At 37.8% G+C, this 18,098-nt stretch overlaps 1 protein-coding gene and 1 pseudogene across 9 annotated transcripts in view; both read right to left on the minus strand.

Moving 5' to 3' along the window:
- Positions 1 to 18,098, minus strand: part of ADAMTSL3 (ADAMTS like 3) — a 411,249-nt gene that overhangs the window by 335,422 nt on the left and 57,729 nt on the right. The window lies entirely within an intron of this gene.
- On the minus strand, positions 13,911 to 14,011 carry LOC114679800 (U6 spliceosomal RNA; annotated as a pseudogene).

Raw genomic sequence — 18,098 nt, forward strand, 5'->3', positions numbered from 1 at the left:
GCCCAGATACTGACAAACATCCACAAGCATCAAGACCATCCAGGAAATCATGACCTTACCAAACAAACTAAATAAGGCACCAGTGACCAATTCTGGAGTGACAGAGATATGTGACCTTTCAGACAGAGAATTCAAAATAGCTGTTTTGAGGAAACTCAATGAAATCCAAAATAACACAGAGAAGGAATTCAGAATTCTATCAGACAAAACTAACAAAGAGATTGACATAATTTAAAAGAATGAAGCAGAAGTTCTGGAGCTGAAAAATGCAATTGACAAATAGAAGAATGCATCAGAATCTCTTAACAGCAGAACTGATCAAGCAGAGGAAAGAATTAGTGAGCTTGAAGACAGGCTATTTGAAAATACACAGTCAGAGGAGACAAAAGAAAAAAAATTAAAAATAACGACATATGCCTATAGGTTCAAAAAATAGCCTCAACAGGGGATATCTAAGAGTTATTGGTATTAAAGAGTAGGTAGAGAGAAAGATTGTGGTAGAAAGTTTACTCAAAAGGATAATAACAGAGAATTTCCCAAACCTACAGAAAAAATATCAGTATTCAAGTACAAGAAGCTTATAGAACACCAAGCAGATTTAACCCAAAGAAGCCTACCACAAAGCATTTAATAATCAAACTCCCAAAGGTTAAGAATAAAGAAAGGATCCTAAAAGCTGCAAGAGAAAGAAACAACATACAATGGAGCCCCAATACATCTGGCAGTAGACTCCTCAGTGGAAAATTTACAGGCCAGGAGAGAGTAACATGACATATGTAAACTGCTGAAGGAGAAAAAAAAAAAAAACCCTTTATCCTAGAATAGTATATCCAGCAAAAATACCCTTTAAACATGAAGGAGAAATAAGGACTTTCCCAGACAAACAAAAACAGAGAGATTTCATCAACACCAGACTTGTCCTACAAGAAACGCTAAAGGGCATTCTTTAACCTGAAAGAAAAAGACTTTAATGAGCAATAAAAAATCATCTGAGGTACAAAACTCATCAGTAATAGTAGCTACACAGAAAAACAGAGAATATTATACCACTGTAATTGTGGGTGCATAAACTACTCAAATCTTGAGTAGATAGATTAAAAGATGACCCTATCAAAAATAATAACTAGAACTTTTCAGGACATACACAGTATAATAAGATATAAATGGAAACAAAAAGTTTAAAAGCAGGAGGGTGTAGATTAAGTGTAGAATTTATATTAGTTTTCTCTTTGCTTGTTAGTTTGTTTATACAATCAGTGTTAAGTTGTCATCAGTTTAAAATAATGAGTTACCAGATAGTATTTGTAAGCCTCATGATAACCTCAAATCAAAAAACATACAACAGATATATAAAAATTAAAAACAAGAAATTATAACATATCACCAGAGAAAATCACCCTCACTAAAAAGAAAATAGGAAGGGGGTGGGGAATGAGAAGACCAGAAAATAAATAACAAAATGGCAAAAGTCCAAACTTATAAATAATAACATTGAATGTAAATGGACTAAACACTCCAATCAAAAGACATAGAGTGGCTAAATGAATAAAAAAATAAGACTCAATGATGTGTTGCCTACAAAAACACACTTCACCTATAAAGACACACATAGACTGAAAAAAAGGGATGAAAAAAGATATTCCATGTCAATGGAAACCAAGAAAGAGCAGCGGTAGCTGTACTTAAACAAAATATATTTCAAGACAAAACCTATAAAAAAGACACAAAGAAGGTCATCATATAATGATAAAGAGGTCAAAACACCAAGAGGATATAACAATTATAAATATGTATACACCCAACACTGGATCACACAGATAAATAAAGCAAATAGTATTACAGCTAAAGACAGACATAGGTTCCAATACAATAATAGTTGGAGACTTCAGCACCCCACTTCCAGCATTGGATAGATCATCCAGAAGAAAATAAGCGAAGAAACACTGGACCTAATCTGCACTACAGATGAAATGAACCTAATAGATATTTATAGAACATTTCATCCAATGGCTGCAGAATACACATTCTTCTCCTCAGCAAATGGCTCGTTCTCAAGGATAGACCACATGTTAGGCCAAAAACAAGTCTTCAAAAAAAATTTAAATTGAAATCATATCAAATACCTTCTCTGACTACAATGGAATAGAACTAGAAATCAATAACAAGAGGAATTTTGGAAACTATGCAAACACATGGAAATTAAACAATATGCTTCTGAATGACCAGTGGGCCAATGAAGAAATTAAGGAGGAAATTAAAAATGAAAATGGAAACACAACATACCAAAACTGATGTAATACAGCGAAAGTAGTACTAATAAATTTATAGCAATAAACACCAAAACAAAAAAGTGGAAAGCTCTAAATAAACCTAATGATGCATCTTAAAGAACTAGAAAAGCAAGAGAAAACAAACCCAAAATTAGCAGAAGAAATGAAATAATAAACATTAGAGCACAAATAAATGAAATTAACACAAAAAATACAAAAAAAAAATCAATGAAACAAAAAGTTGATTTTTGAAAAGATAAACAAAATCAACAAACCCTTAGCCAGACAAAGAAAAAAAAAGACTCAAACAAAATCAGAGATGAATAAGGAGACATTATAAGAGACACCAAAGAAATTTGAAAGATAATTAGTGGCTGTTACCAGCAACTATATGCCAATACATTGAAAACCCTAGAAAAAAATGGATAAATTCCTAGACACATACAACCTATCAAGACTGAACCAAGAATAAATTCAAGACCTGAACAGACCAATAACAAGTAATGTGATTGAAGCCACAATTAAAAGGCTCCTAAGAAAAGCCCAAGATCCAATGACTTCACTACTGAATTCTCCCAAACACTTAAACAAGAACTAATACTAATCCTACTCAAACTATTCTGAAAAATCAAGGAGAGAATACTTCCAGACTCATTCTCTGAGGTCAGTATTACCCTGATAGTAAAACCAAAGGCACATCAAAAAAAAGAAAACTACAGGCCAATATCCCTGATTAACACTGATGCAAAAATCTTCAACAAAATACCAGCAAACTGAAATCAACAATAAATTAGAAAGATCATTCATCATGACCTAGTGGGATTTATCCCAGGGATGCAAGGATGGTTTAACATGCAAATCAATGTGATACATCATATAAACAGAATGAAGGACAAAAACCATATGATCATTTCAATTGATGCTGGAAAAGCATTTAATAAAATTCAATATCCCTTCATGATAAAAATAAAACTTAAAAAATTAGATATAGGAGGAACATACATCAACATAATGAAAGCCATATAAAACAGACCCACAGCTAGTATCATACTGCATGACAAAAAATTGCAAGCCTTTCCTCTAAGATCAACAACAAGACAAGGATGCTCAATTTCACTACCATTATTCAACATAGTACTGGAATTCCTAGCTAGAGCAATCAGACAGAGAAATAAATAAAGGGCATCCAAATTGGAAAGGAAGAAGTAAAATTATCCATGTTTTCAGATGACATGATCTTATATTTGGAAAAATCTAAAGACACCACAAAAAAAACTATTAGAACTGACAAATCCAGTAAAGTTGCAGGACATAAAGTCAGCATACAAAAATCAGTAACATTTCCATATGCCAATAGCAAACTGTCTGAAAAAGAAATCAAGAAAGCAGTCCCATTCACAATACCTACAAATAAAATAAAATACCTAGAAATAAACTTAACCAAAGAAATATTTCTACAATGAAAACTATGAAACATTGATGCAAGAAATTGAAGAGGACACGCCAAAAAAATGAAAAGATATTCCATATTCATGGGTCGGAAGAATCATTATCATTAAAATGTCCATAATACCAAAAGTCATGTACAGATTAAATGCAATCCATATCAAAATATCAATGACATTCTTCACAGAAAGAGAAAAAATAATACTAAAATTTATATGGAACCACAAAAGAAACAGACTAGCCAAAGCTTTCCTGACCAAAAATAAGAAAACTGAAGGAATCACATTACCTGACTTCAAATTATACTACAGAGCTGTAGTAACCAAAACATCATGGTACTGCCATAAAAAACAGACATATAGACCAATGGAATAGAGAACCCAGATATAAATGCATACATCTACAGTGAACTCATTTTCAACAAAGGTGCCAATAACATACACTGGGGAAAGGAGAGTCTCTTCAATAAATGATGCTGGGAATACTGGATGTCCATATGCAGAAGAATAAAACTAGACACTCATCTCTTGTCATACACAAAAATCAAATCAAAATGGATTAAATTTTTAAGTCTAAGGCCTCAAACTATGAAACTACTAAAAGAAAACATTGGGGAAATTCTCCCAGATATTGGACTGGGCAAAGATTTCTTGAGTAATACCCCACAAGTGCAGGTAACCAAAGCAAAAGAAGACAAGTGGGATCACATAAAGTTAAAAAGCCTGTGGTCCCACCTACTGGAGAGGCTGAGATGAGAGGATTGCTTGAGTCCAAACAGGCATATGAAAAGGTACTCAGGATTATTGATCTTCAGAGAAATGTAAATCAAAACTACAGTGAGATAACATCTCACTCCAGTTAAGATGACTTTTATCCAAAGGACAAGCAATAATGAATGATGGGAAGAATGTGGAGAAAGGGGAACCCTCATACACTGTTGGTGGGAATGTAAATTAGCACAACCACTATGGAGAACAGTATGGAGGTTCCTCAAAAAACTAAAAATAGAACTATCATATGTTCTAGCAATCCCACTGCTAGATATATACCCAAAAGAAAGGAAATCAGTATATCGAAGAGATATCTGCCCTCCCATGTTTTTTACGGCACTATTCACAATCGCTAAGAATTGGAAGCAACGTAAGGGTCCATGAACAGATGAATGCATAAGAAAAAATGTGATGCATATACACGATGGAGTACTCTTCAGCCATAAAAAAAGAATGAGATTCTGTAATTTGCAATGACATTGATGAAACTGGAGGTCATTATGTTAAGTGAAATAAACCAGGTACAGAAAGACAAACTTCATATGTTCTCAGTTATTTGTGGAAGCTAAAGAAAATTAAAACAACTGAACTCATGGGGATACACAGTAGAATGGTACTTACCAATGGCTAGGAAGGATAGTGGCGGTGGGGGAAGTGGGGGTGGCTAATGAGTACAAAAATATAGTTAGATAAAATGAACAAGATCTAGTATCTGGTAGCACTACAGGGTGACTAGAGTCAACAATAATATACTATACATTTTAAAATAACTAAGAGTATAATTTGATTGAACACAAAGAAAGGATAAATGCCTGACGTGATGGATATCCTATTTACCCTGATGTGATTATTGTGCATTACATGCCTGATTCAAAATATCTCACATATTCCATAAATATATACACCTACTAGGTACCCACAAATGTTAAAAATAAATGAATATGCCAGGCATGGTGGCTCACACCTGTAACCCCAGCACTTTGGGAGGCCGAGGCAGGCAGATCAAGACGTCAGGAGATCGAGACCATCCTGGGCAACATGGTGAAACTCCATCTCTACTAAAAATACAAAAATTAGCTGGGTGTGGTGGCATGTGCCTGTAATCCCAGCTACTCGGGAGGCTGAGGTGGGAGAATCACTTGAACCCAAGAGATGGAGATTGCAGTGAGCTGAGACTGCACCACTGCACTCCAGCGTGGCGACAGAGTGAGACTCTGTCTCAAAAAATAAAAATAAAAATAAATAAATGAATAAATAAAATTTAAAAATTAAAAAAAAAACAAGAAGGGAAATCAGAACCAGGAATAGAAAAAAGTGGACACTATTAAACAAGTGTTGAGCCTCGGATGTCCATTCCCCTAATCCTTTCTTTGTATTAAAATTGCCGCCAACCTTCAAAATATCTTAATTGTTAATTAAGTATTGTTAATCCTTTCCCAAGTGCTTCTTCATCACTATATAGAAAGAAAATTTTAATCATATTTTAATGATCAAAGTATTATATGCTCATTTGTAGTAATCCTGGAGAATACACATTTAAAAGAAAATTTAAAACACTCCTAATTCCACAACCCAGTGATAACCACTGTTATCATTTTTGCTTTTTCATGAGGTTTTTCTTTCTGTTCACATATAAATAAAATTGTAGATTTGCTATGTGATTCTGTGACCTGATCTTTTAACTTAAGGATATCAAGTTAGCATTTCCTGTTATTTCAAATGTATAAGCATAATAAAAATTAGTAATAGTCCATCTCAGAAATCCCATAATTTACTTAGCCATTCCCTTATGGTTTAACATTTAGATTGTTTCTGGTTGTCAAGTATTATAAATAATATCAATGTATTTTTGCAGGAAGCATTCTTTTTACTTCAAATATTCCCTTGAGAAATTCCCTGAAACAGTATTTGCTGAGTCAAAAACTAAAGATATTTCTGAGGTTCTTAATATGAAGGGGTGGCCTACCCCTCCACACCTGTGGGCGTTTCTCCTTAGGTGGAACGAGAGACTTGAGAAAAGAAATGAGACACAGAGACAAAGTATAGAGAAAGAAAAAGTGGGCCCAAGGGACCGGCGCTCAGCATACAGAGGACCTATGCCAGCACCGGTCTCTGAGTTCCCTTAGTATTTATTGATAATTATCTTTACCATCTTAAAGAAAAGGAAGTGGCAGGATAATAGGATCATTGTAGGGAGAAAGTCAGCAGTAAGACATATGAATAAAGATCTGTGACATGAATAAGTTTAAGGAAAAGTGCTGTGCCTTGATATGCATATGTAAACATCTCCATAAACCTTTTTAGTGCATAAAGAGCAGCATTGGGCTAGGAAGTTCCGCCTTTCACCCTAAGGCGGCTTTCTCCTTTCTCAGTAAACAGAACATACAATCAGGTTTTATACCGAGATGTTCCATTGCCCAGGGATGGGCAGGAGACAGATGCTTTTCTCTATCTCAACTGCCAACAACCGCCAAGAGGCCTTCTTTCCTCTTGTACTGCTCCTCCTCAGCACAGACCCTTCACAGGTGTCAGGCTGGGGGACAATCAGGTCTTTCCCTTCCCACGAGGCCATATTTCAGACTATCACATGGGGAGAAACCTTGGACAATACCTAGCTTTCCTAGGCAGAGGTCCCTGCGACCTTTGGCAGTGTACGTGTTCCTGGGTACTTGAGATTAAGAGAATGGTGATGACTTTTAACCAGCAAGCTGCCTTCAGGCACTTGTTTAACAAAGCACACCCTGCACAGTCCAAAATCCTTTAAACCTTGAGTCACCACAGCACATGTCTCTTTCAAGGACAAGGTTGGGGGTAGGGTCACAGATTAACAGCATCTCAAATACAGAACAAAATGGAGTCTCATGTCTACTTCTTTGTATATAGACACAGTAACAGTCTGATCTTTCTTTCTTTTCCCCACATTAATACATGTTGCAAAACTGCTTATCAAAAGCACTGCACTTAGCAGTATTCAACAGCACAATATAAACTTGATCTCTGCCCATCACCATCACTAGCACTGCGTTTGCAAACTTCTTTTTTTGAAAGTAATTGCTGGAGGTGGGGGAATGCTATTTAGTCATTGCTTGAGTTTATATTTCATTGATTAGAAATAAAGTTGAATCTGTCCATATGATTATTAACCAGTCACTTGCTTTTCTATTAGAACAATAAAGTATTTTCCTTTACCTATTCATCTATCTCCTTTTTGTCCATTTGAAAACTCTTTTACATACTACTTTACAAAATTTGTATTACATGTTATTTTACTTTAACTTCTCATTTGAATGTTTTTCAACAAGTATTCATTTAAGCCTTCTATGTAGTTAAATCCATGAATACATTTTACTTTCCATTCATTTGAAGCTTCTCCCTCAGAAATTTGAGGAGCATTTACTTTCATGGTATTTTTATGTTTTTATGGTTTAATTTTTATTTAACTCTTCAATCCATCTGGAATTTACAATTACATATGTTAAAAATTTAAATTTTTTCTAAATTAACCAACTGTTCCAACACCACTTACTGAATATATTGTTTACATTTATTAAAAGAATGTGAGGTCCTCTCAGTATAGACTGTAGTTACATGATAATTTCTGAAATGAATACTGTTGTTTTTGTTATCTTCTACATAATGTGTAATTATATTTTTTCACTTCCTCTTGCATGAATAATTTCTTCAGGAGAGTGTTTTAAAATTTGTAATGTTTATAGGTTTTGATTCAAACCTCTTTACTTGACGTTTATTTGAACTACTTAGACTCAGAGGATATGGCCTATAACAATTTCTATATCATAATTTTTTTCTGTTTCTGCATTTCCTAAATTCTAACTTGCTGCTGTTAGGCAGGAATCTAGACCCAACATGGCGGCATTACCCGGCGTAGCAGGCCTTTTGTTAAAGACTCCCTTCACCCTTGTACACACCCGCAGACTTACACGCGTCAGAGTTCTGGCTGGGCAACCACACTCCCCCATGACCTGCAGCTCACTTGCATTCCACAAGCTCAGCAGTTTCGGTTAACAGTTTCCAGAGACCCCTTCCTCATGACCCTTACTCAACTCCTGCCCTAGTAGTTTCAAGACCCCCCAGGCCCTGTTTGCACAACCAGCTTCCCTACCTCTCAGGCTATAAAAAGCCCCTACCCTCCTCCCTCAGCACGACTTCCTCGGCCCATGCCTTTGGACCGAAGAACCTCGCCCACAAGCCCTAATAAAAGGCTATTCTCACTGCCATTTGCCTTGTGTCTTCGTTCCCGGTTCGGCTCCAGCCTCAGCTTACCTTTACAGCTGCTTCCTATCTTTTTTCATTTTTTGAAATCAAAATGCAATACATCTTACAATTGACACATATTTAATGATAGCTTTGATTTTTTTTCACAAAAGCTTTTGGTAAATCAAAGCTGTCTTATAGCACTTACTGAATTTCCTCTCTTCCATTTGATCTCTCTTTTGTAAGTACTTACATTGGATGTCTGAGATCTGTCCAACATAGCTACAGTCTCCTCATTCATTTTATTTCCCTGTCCTTATCCTCTGTAACTGAACTTTTCTGAATTCGTTTTCACTAATCTGATTCTCTGCTGAATCCAGAATGCTTGACATCTCCTCCCTCTTGATTTTATTTGGAAACTATGCCTTTCATCTTTGTTTATCTTTGCTCATCTCAGCCTGTCCTGCCTCATGAGTTTAAGGCAGTTTCATAAAGGCAATGTCCTCTTAAAAACATAAATCTGTGGCCAGGCCCAGTGGCTCACACCTGTAATCCCAGCACTTTGAGAGGCTGAGGCAGACAGATCATGAGGTCAGGAGTTCGAGACCAGCCTGGCCAACATGGTGAAACCCCGTCTCTCCTAAAAATAAAAAATTAGCTGGTTGTGGTGGTGTGCACCTGTAGTCCCAGCTACTCAGGAGGCTGAGGCAGGAGAATCACTTGAACCCAGGAGGTGGAGGTTGCAGTGAGCCAAGATCGAGCCACTGCACCCCAGCTTGGGCAACAGAGCAAGACTCCATCCCCAAAACACACAAACAAACAAAAAACACATAAATCTGCTAGTGTCCTGTGTTTTCTAGGTTTCTTGTTGTAAATCTACTTCAGAAGAAGGCAACATCTAAGAGTGTTTAGAGAACTGGAGGTCCCCTTCTCTCAAACTATGGAACATGTAAAGATGTTAATCTATGTAGAACTGGATTATAACTGAGTATGAGTCGAACAGGGGGCTCTCAGAGACCCTCTGGGAAAGCGACTTTGTTCACCCAAATCCTTTACTAAGAGGCTTCTGAGTCTGAAGCATCAGAGTTCTCCCTGTGTGCAGATGGGACAATGTAACTGTGAGGTCCAAGACCACTCAATGCTCATGAATGATAAGACATGCCAGGTATTTAATGAGATTGCTGATGAACTCTGGTTGTTTAAAATAAGGTTCCCTGTGCCACGTGGTAAGAGTCAGGCCTAACAGACAGATATCAAGTCATGGCAAAATCACATCTGGCAGAGAAAATGGAACTCCAGGGTAACTTCCTATAGTTCTGCCAAACTGTTCCAGTCCCAGGTAGGGCCAATTTTGTTAACTTAAAAAGTATATATGCTGCTTCTAAATAAAATATAACAAAAAATAAAAAATTGCTAACTGAGCTACACAGAAAAAAGATTTCCCATACTCATCATCTGAACCTGAGGAAGAACAAAATGTCTTGTGCATTTATTTTTTAGACTTCTTATTCAAGTATTTTACAATAAAATTTGGCAAGTTTAATGAAATATTTTTTAACATAAAAACCATGAGTGGAATAATTTAAGGTTTAAAACTAAGAAAAAATATGTTTTAAAACATTTTAAAGGTTTGTACCAAGTTCATGGCATTATAAATCCATGTCTTAAAATGAGTTGAATTGGAGACATTTATTACATATTATAAAAGCACTATCGTGTAATGGGGCAGGAAATAAAGCTGCTTCAAGTTAGAACACAAAATAGACTCAACTTGTAAAATATGCTAATAGTAACACAGTTTCACTGCCAACAGCAGGGCATACTCTCTGTCATTAAAATATTTTAGTACTTAACATGGCTATTCAGAGTATAATGCCCACTGACACATTCTAACCTTTGTGTGTGCTGAAAATTCACAAAACCTTTTGTCACCAACCTCTAAATCAATATTTCTCAAACTGTTCTGGTGTCAGAATGTGTGAAGTATCACGGGGATGCTTTTACAAAGCCTCACGGAATACTCAAAAATTAAACTTTAAATTACTGCACACATAAGTTTGGACTTAATTGAGTATGATTATATATCTTATTTTAATGTGGCAATGAGGTCAGGGACCAAACATTTAAGAAATATCTATGGAAGAAACGTTTAATTGTAAAATGCTTTTCTGCTAATTAATTTTTTCTTGTAAATTTGATATTTTTGAAATTGCATTATTTAATTTTAGGTATGCAATGTAGTATGGCAAAAAAGTGAACATGTTGGCTGGGCGTGGTGGCTCATGCCTGTAATCCCAGCACTTTGGGAGGCCAAGGCAGGCAGATCACAAGGTCAGGAAATCGAGACCATCCTGGCTAATACGGTGAAACCCCATCTCTACTAAAAATACAAAAAAATTAGCCGGGTGTGGTGGCGGGCGCCTGTAGTCCCAGCTACTCGGGAGGCTGAGGCAGGAGAATGGCATGAACCCGGGAGGCGGAGCTTGCACTGAGCCGAGACTGCACCACTGCACTCCAGCCTGGGCGATAGAGTGAGACTCCGTCTTAAAAAAAAAAAAAAAAAGTGAACATGTTTTCTCTATTTATTTATTTATTTATTTATTTATTTTATGAGACAGAGTCTCTCTCTGTCACCCAGGCTGGAGTGCAGTGGTGTGATCTCGGCTCACTGCAACCTCTGCCTCCCGGATTCAAGTGATTCTCCTGCCTCAGCCTCCTGAGTAGCTAGGATTACAGGCATAAGCCACCACGCTCAGCAAATTTTTGTATTTTTAGTAGAGATGGGGTTTTGCCATGTTGGTCAGGCTGTGCTCAAGCTCCTAGCCTCAAGTGATCTGCCCGCCTCGGCCTCCCAAAGTACTGGGATTACAGGTATGAGCCACTGCACCGGGCCAAACATGTTTCCTCTTGAAAAAGACCTGGGTATGAAATTGGCTTTGTCATTGACTGATTGTGTCCTGGTGAGGCTGTTAGCTCCTCCAAGCCACAACTTCCTTATTAATAATATGGAATGACACTATTCAATTCACAGCAAAGTTGATTTTCATTTTTGTTTTGTTGATGCTGTTTTGTTGTTGTTGTTACTTTTATCTTTTACCTTTTACTACGCAAGATTTCAAATATACATAAAGGTAGACAGAAAAGTCTAATGTACCCCAAGTACCCATAGCCCAGCCCCACAATCAGCAACCCAAGTCCAATCTTATTCTACTACTCACCCACACCCATTATACAAAACATCATTTAACCAGTAAATATTTTCATGTGTATTCATAAAATATACTTTTTAACATATTCCCAATACCATTTTCACACCTTAGAAATTAGGAGTTGACAAGAAAATATTAATTTTCCAATTTTCTTATAAATGTCATAAATAGTGTCGTCGTAGGTTTTTTGTCTGTTTATTTGTTCATTTAAATAAAGATCCAAATAAGGGCCACTCCTTGCAGTTGGTGGATACATCTTTAAAGTCTCACTTAATCTTTTTGGTTCTCTATCTAGTTTTCTTTTTCCTTTGCAATTTATTTGTTGAAGAAACTGAATTGTTTGTCCTGTAAAGTTTCCCACTGTCTGGATTTTGGTGGTTGCAAACCCATGACTTAGTTTAATGTGTTTCCTTGTACACTGTAATTCTCATAAATGGGTGGTTAGATCTAGAGCCTCAATTTTGGGGAGGCCAAGAAGCACCACAGAAGGCAAGAATCCTACACGGGTAGTACTGGGCTCTTCCATCAAGAGATGTATACTGTTTGGCTGTCTCTCTTTTTGCAACTTTATTGGCTTTGATATTCAATGCATATATCAGTTCATTAGGGTTGCAAAATGATGACATTCTCATTCTATTGTCCCTTCTTTATTTATTGACTGAAATATTTCTGTAAAGACAAATTCTCCTTATCTAGTGTTTGGTTATCCAGTGATATCATTCATATAGAAAAGCCAGTAAAAATATTTGGGTTTTTTCCTTCTATTTGTTTTCAATGTAATGAGTTGATTCCTGAGCACCCAGCAACACCGACTAATGTGTTTTAGTATTACTATTAACTTAGAGATATAAACATAGTTGACATGCTTAAGTCCTTTGCAGCTTTTGCTTTTATTGATGCTCAAATTTTGTCCCAATTTCTTCTTCTTTTTTTTTTTTTTTTTAGATGGAGTCTCACTCTGTCACCCAGGTTAGGATGCAGTGGCAGGATCTCAGCTCACTGCAACCTCTGCCTCCCAGGTTCAAGCAGTTCTTCTGTAGCTGGGATTATATAGCCATGCACCAACACGCCTGGCTAATTTTTGTATTTTTAGTAGAGATGAGGTTTCACCATGTAGGCCAGGCTGGTCTCCAACTGCTGACCTTAAGTGATCCGCCCGCCTCAGCATCTCAAAATTCTGGGATTGCCCATGTGAGCCACCGCACCTGGTCTCAAACTGTCCCAATTTCTGCTTATAAAAGTGTTGACAAGTTTATTCCTGGGTCCTTCTGATGAGACTCTAGTAGTCTTGATAGCCTCCTTACTACCTATTAATTACATAATGTTCCAGGCTACTTTTGCATATTTTTACCCAGAATAAGTAATTTTGCCATGGACTCCTGGTTCCTTTTAAATGGGACATGGTGTTGAGAGACCATAACCTGGGCATTTGATCATTGATATTAAGTCGGCCATTTGCTCATTGTTATTAGGCCTTTTAAGTGAAGGGATCTGGAAAATATGTCCTGGTTTTGTTTTGTTTAAGATAAAAGACCTCAGGAGCTTTTACAGATACTTACAATTCAATTTTAGGACTATAAAGTTTTCACTTAATTTCGTCTTTTTTCTCTGTCTCCTTCTTCCCATATCAAGAAAATGGATTTTCAAGATTACCAGAATAAAAATCCAAATGATCACATTTGTATTGTTCATTTGCTTTGTCTCACATCACCCACACAGCAGTCTCATAACAGCAAGTCCAATCTACCATCAACAATAAAGTCATTGCAAAAAGTTTTAAATCTCATTTTTAGTTCTTTTATCCTTGAATATACTGACCTTCAGTGAAATTCATGTGTATTAAAGTCAATTAGAATAATTATTCTCTATGCGATTAACATCACCAACAGGAATCATAGGTTTTTTGCTTTTATTATTTTATTTTTTGTTCTTAGGGATTGTTCTTTTAAAATCTAATTTTATTTTACAAATATATAAAATATTTGCATGATCCCAAAGCCAAATGTATAAGTATATACAGAGAAGCAACATCCTTGTACAGAGGCCATGCTAATCTTGTCTGTATTGTTAATTTTAATATATGTGCTGCTGAAGCAAACACAGAGGAGCAGAAGAGTAAACTGTAATTATAAGGCACATGGCACATCTCATACAGTTCTTACACATGCAGGTTGCTTAATAAAGGGCAACTGTAATCTTGGTCTTCAAAAAGAAAAAGCTCCTCTTCTCTAGTTTCAAAATTGAAATTGTAGGAATTACTTTGGATACAATTCTATTTCACATCACAATATCACACATCCAGAATGATGCCACATTACAGAGATTCAATCAACATTTGTTGAGGGATTGATGGAATGAATCACTACTCCTTCAAACTACTGCTACTATCAGCTCAGGTGTCAGTCTCCATTCAAGGTATTATAATTTTTCATGAGAACCATGTGTTCAGAATCAGGTTTTTAAATAGAGCATAGCTTTATTTAATGCATATTTACAGTATATCATAGCTCTATTTCATACATATATATCATATAGTATATTTACAGTATATCATAGCTCTATTTCATACATATATATCTTAATGCAGTGTAAACCTAATGCAAAAGCAAAATTCTTAGTTAAAAATCTTGCCTTTTCCCAATTATAAAGGAAAATTTACTCAATCATTTTGAAATGTAAAATTTAAAAACCTGTTAGCATTAAATCCCAGAGGGAAGGGATTAAGAGAAGGATTCATCCAAATGGACTAGGAACACTATTCCTTGTTGGTGGCCTGCCACGTGGAAAGAGTTGAGAATTGGAAGCAAGCAGCCAGGGTCCAAACAAAGAACAGTCTGATTCTCCAAACAAGACTTTGGACTAACAGTATTTGGAAGAGAGACTATTACTTCCTCATAGTTTTAAGAAGAGAGTGAAAAAATAGAAATAATTACAAACACACACACACATACACATACACAAGGAAGAAATAAAGATAGGCTCTTTATTATCACAAAGAATAACATTTTTTAAGAATTTATTTTCTTTCTTGCTTTTTTTTTTTTTTTTTGAGACGGAGTTTCACTCTTGTTGCCCAAGCTGGCATGCTCTCAGCTCACTGAAAACCTCCACCTCCCAGGTTCAAGCAATTCTCCTGCCTTAACCTACTGAGCAGCTGCGATTAGAGGCGCCTGCCACCATGCCTAGCTTTTTTTTTTTTTTTTTTTTTTTTTTTTTTTGGTAGAGACAGGGTTTCACTATGTTGGCCAGGCTGGTCTCAAACTCCTGACCTCAGGTGATTCTCCCATTTTGGCCTCCCAAAGTGCTGAGGTTACAGGCATGAGCCACCGCGCCCAGCCTAAGAATTTATTTCTTAAAGCAAACTCAGAAATAAAAACGTAATTAGAATTTCTTTAAGTCTTGTCACTCCTGGAAGTATATCTTCTAGCTATTCTATGTCCATGGGAATTACAGCAAAGTTATGCAGATTTGCTCTAGAATTGTTCTGACTCCAGCACGATAAGACATCCATGTCAATAATTACAAACCCAGATTGAATCCTTAGGGCCATAAGCAAAGATGAGTGACTATTTCGAAGAGCAGGAAGAAACTCTGTTAGGCTAAGGACTTCACTGAAAACTACTTGGAAGAGATGGCACTAAGCTGGACATTGCAGAAAACACAGACATTCAACAAAGAGCTTTGCATGCCCTTGGCACAGGCAAAGATCAGAAGGGGGAAGGCATGGAGTCCAGTCTGGCCAGAGCACAGGGCACACAAAGAGAAATGGGGGATAAGGAAAGAGGGGTAACCCAGGGCCAAGCTGTGCAGGGGCTTTAATACCAGTCAGCAGTTGGCCTATTTCAGAGGAGGAAACAAGGACCTATTTAAGGTTTTTGACAAGGGATATAATCTTCAACAAACATATGCTTGTTGTGCATTTACTATGTGCCAGGCTGCGGAGTACAATCTGGAGCTATAGTGATGAGAAGACATAGTCCCTGCCCCTAGGGGTTCAAAGCCTGGTGGAAAAAACAGAGGAGGAAATGTTCAGTGCTGGATGCAGAGGAGAAGGAACTAATATGAGAATCTCAAAGGGGATGAGAGAAGACTTGGAGAAAGTACTCAATTAGTTAAATCCAGCTCTGGGAAAGGAGGTGTAAGTTATGTATGTTAATTTCCACATAATCCAAATGTATTTATGTATGTAGCCACGTATTATTAACTTTTATAAATAGAAACCTGTCCAAAATAATCATGCATGTATGCATGTGCAGAATGATGAACGTAATTGAAATGGTTTCCTGGAAGAGGTAATATTAAGGGCCATCAGTCACTGTCCTGAGCTATCACTGCTGACCCCAGGGACATGAGGCTCAGCAGAAATTGCTCCAAACCTCACATCCTGCATTGTGTTTTCTTGAAACAGTTCATGATGCAGCATCCCCACAGGGTTTGTTGTTTGGATAAGTAAGTCACCCAGACTAACATGAGAAATCCAAACTGAGTGCACTGTTTCACCACACCCACTTTCTCCTCCTTCCTCACTCCCTCCCACTGCAACCCATGAAGGTTACAGTGGGTCAGGAGGTCAAAATGCTATAAGAAAAAAAAATTCCAGAATGAGGAAGGAAGGAAGGAAGGAAGGAAGGAAGGAAGGAAGGAAGGAAGGAAGGAAGGAAGGAAGGAAGGAAGGAAGGAAGGGAGGGAGGGAGGGAGGGAGGGAGGGAGGGAGGGAGGGAGGGAGGGAGGGAGGGAGGGAGGGAGGGAAGAAGGAGAGAGGGGGAGAGAGAGAGAGAGAAAGAGAAAGAGAGAAAGAGAAAGCAAGCAGGGAGAGAGGGAGGGAGGGAGAGAAGGAAGGAAGGAAGGAAGGAAGGAAGGAAGGAAGGAAGGAAGGAAGGAAGGAAGGAAGGAAGGAAGGAAGGAGGAAGGGAGGGGAGGGGAGGGGAGGGGAGGGGAGGGAAGGGAAGGGAAGGGAAGGGAAGGGAAGGGAAGGGAAGGGAAGGGAAGGGAAGGGAAGGGAAGGGAAGGGAAGGGAAGGGAAGGGAAGAAAAGCAGGAGACCTAGGAAGACCTTCCTTCCTTGCAGGAAGCAAGTAGGTGGACCTAATCTCACCTGGGAGTGGAAGTGAAGATGGCCTTACTTCTTTGAGGAAGTAACAACTGAGCTGAAGGATATGCAAGGGTTAGACAGGGACGGCAGAGGGAGGAACAGTGTATACAAAGCAGAGGGGATGTTCCAAACAAACAGGACAATTTATGCAAAGGTTGCAGTTGAAGAGCAACATGAACCGAAAGGAAACATACAAGCTTCATCAATAACACCTGGCCTAGAAATGTGCTGGACAGCAATGCAGACAGGGTGTTCCAGTGGGCATCGCTAACAGTTACACACCTGTGCCCCCACTTGCCCTTGGGATGTCCCACCAAGCACAGTAGCTAGCAGGATCCTGACCTCAGGTTACCAGTTTCATTGGAGAACTCCAGCCTGAGTGGACATTAAAGTCCAAGCTGCAAGGTAGGGTGGAAATTGGTACTGTCTCAGGGCCAGGAAAGCCAGGACAGTTGGCCATCCTAAAAAGGTTTACATAAGAAGCAGATTAAGAGTATTACCAAAGGTAACTAAACACAGAGAATAACACAACAGATACTTTCAAGATATTTATCTGCCTGGCCTCAGGTATCCATATGTCAGTGCCATTTTCCCAATCATCTGGAAGAGCCCTCAACATGTCTCAGCTTCCCAAAGTCCAGAACCAAGAAACACACTCCAGTGTTAAAACTCCAAGCATGAGCAGACAAAGGTGTCCACTGAGAGACTCAAACCCCATGGAGCCTTTACCCACCAGGAACCTCTTTGCAAACCGTGCCTACACTTTTTTGATGTAGGCTAGAATTGGCCAAACAAAAGGAAACATTTCCAAATAAGCCAATCAAAACATAATGCCTCAAATCCCTTGTGATAGGGAATAAATTCCATTACTGCTTCTACATCTGGTCCTTCAAAATTCTGCTTGGAGAGAATCAGCGAAATCTTTTTCTGTCTGGCATGGCCCTTCTTTGTTGGCCAGCAAATTAACTCACCTTTGTTTTGTAGCTGTCTTTGTTTTATGCTGTAATAAGAGAAAAAAAAAGATGGTCCCATCCACTCCTCCACCTGCCATTACTCCCCATTCTTACAGCAAACCTGCAAGTCCAGTTTCCTGCATT

This window comes from Macaca mulatta, chromosome 7, assembly GCF_049350105.2.
Source record: "Macaca mulatta isolate MMU2019108-1 chromosome 7, T2T-MMU8v2.0, whole genome shotgun sequence".
Taxonomy (NCBI): Eukaryota; Metazoa; Chordata; class Mammalia; order Primates; family Cercopithecidae; genus Macaca; species Macaca mulatta.